This window comes from Bombus flavifrons, chromosome 3 (genome assembly GCF_040668555.2).
Source record: "Bombus flavifrons isolate JBK064 chromosome 3, iyBomFlav1_principal, whole genome shotgun sequence".
Lineage (NCBI taxonomy): Eukaryota > Metazoa > Arthropoda > Insecta > Hymenoptera > Apidae > Bombus > Bombus flavifrons.
Genome location: NC_138444.1, coordinates 14659728 through 14660470, shown reverse-complemented (window position 1 = coordinate 14660470; position 743 = coordinate 14659728). Strand labels below are relative to the sequence as shown.

The following is a 743-nucleotide window of genomic DNA, read 5'->3' as shown; positions in this document are numbered from 1 at the left end:
CCTCGTGTTTTAATAATATAAAAGTGAACAGCACATATTCTAAAGTCCAAAATTCCATATCTTGTATGCGATTACAAGACATATTCTATAGCTTATTCACAATTTCACAGGAAAATTTAGTTCTAATTCCATCCACTAGATATGCAGCGCTCTTATTCTATACTGTATCGGTAATGTCGCATGTGACAAAATTTGTTTGATCACAGTCAATACTATCAACACGTTATCTACAGTTCGTAATATAGAAAATGTTCGTATTTATTCTCAACGTTCGTCGATAAGATTGTTTTCTGAGTTAACGACAAAAATCTCTCTAAAAAACTTAGTACATAGTTCCGTCTGCAGGTGGTTGAAAAAAGGTCAAAGCCCGCCATTACGCGACGCCACGGCGGTTATTAAGGCGCAATTCTTTAAATATTGATTGAAAGTGGGTTGGAGTCGGTGGGCGGAAGCTCAAGGTGGACGGAGGGAAGGGAGGAAGAGGTGGAGGTTAGACGAACGGACGAGATGAGATGAGAAGGTAGATGGGAAGGGAAGATCGTCTATTATATATGATGGGCGCGGCCGGTCTCTATGGATTTTTTCTCCCATTATAAATGCGGCCTATTTCACAGATAAATTTTTAATTACCGGCTCGTTTAAATGTTTAACGAAGGATCACGCGTTCGTTTATCATTCGTATCGTGGTATTGAACATTTTTTGAGCGTGTTTATCGTTGAATTTTGTGGGGTAACTTCGATCC

At 39.2% G+C, this 743-nt stretch overlaps 1 long non-coding RNA gene across 1 annotated transcript in view; it reads right to left on the bottom strand.

Moving 5' to 3' along the window:
• LOC138178114 (uncharacterized) overlaps window positions 1–743 on the bottom strand; it is a 176795-nt gene that overhangs the window by 105958 nt on the left and 70094 nt on the right. The window lies entirely within an intron of this gene.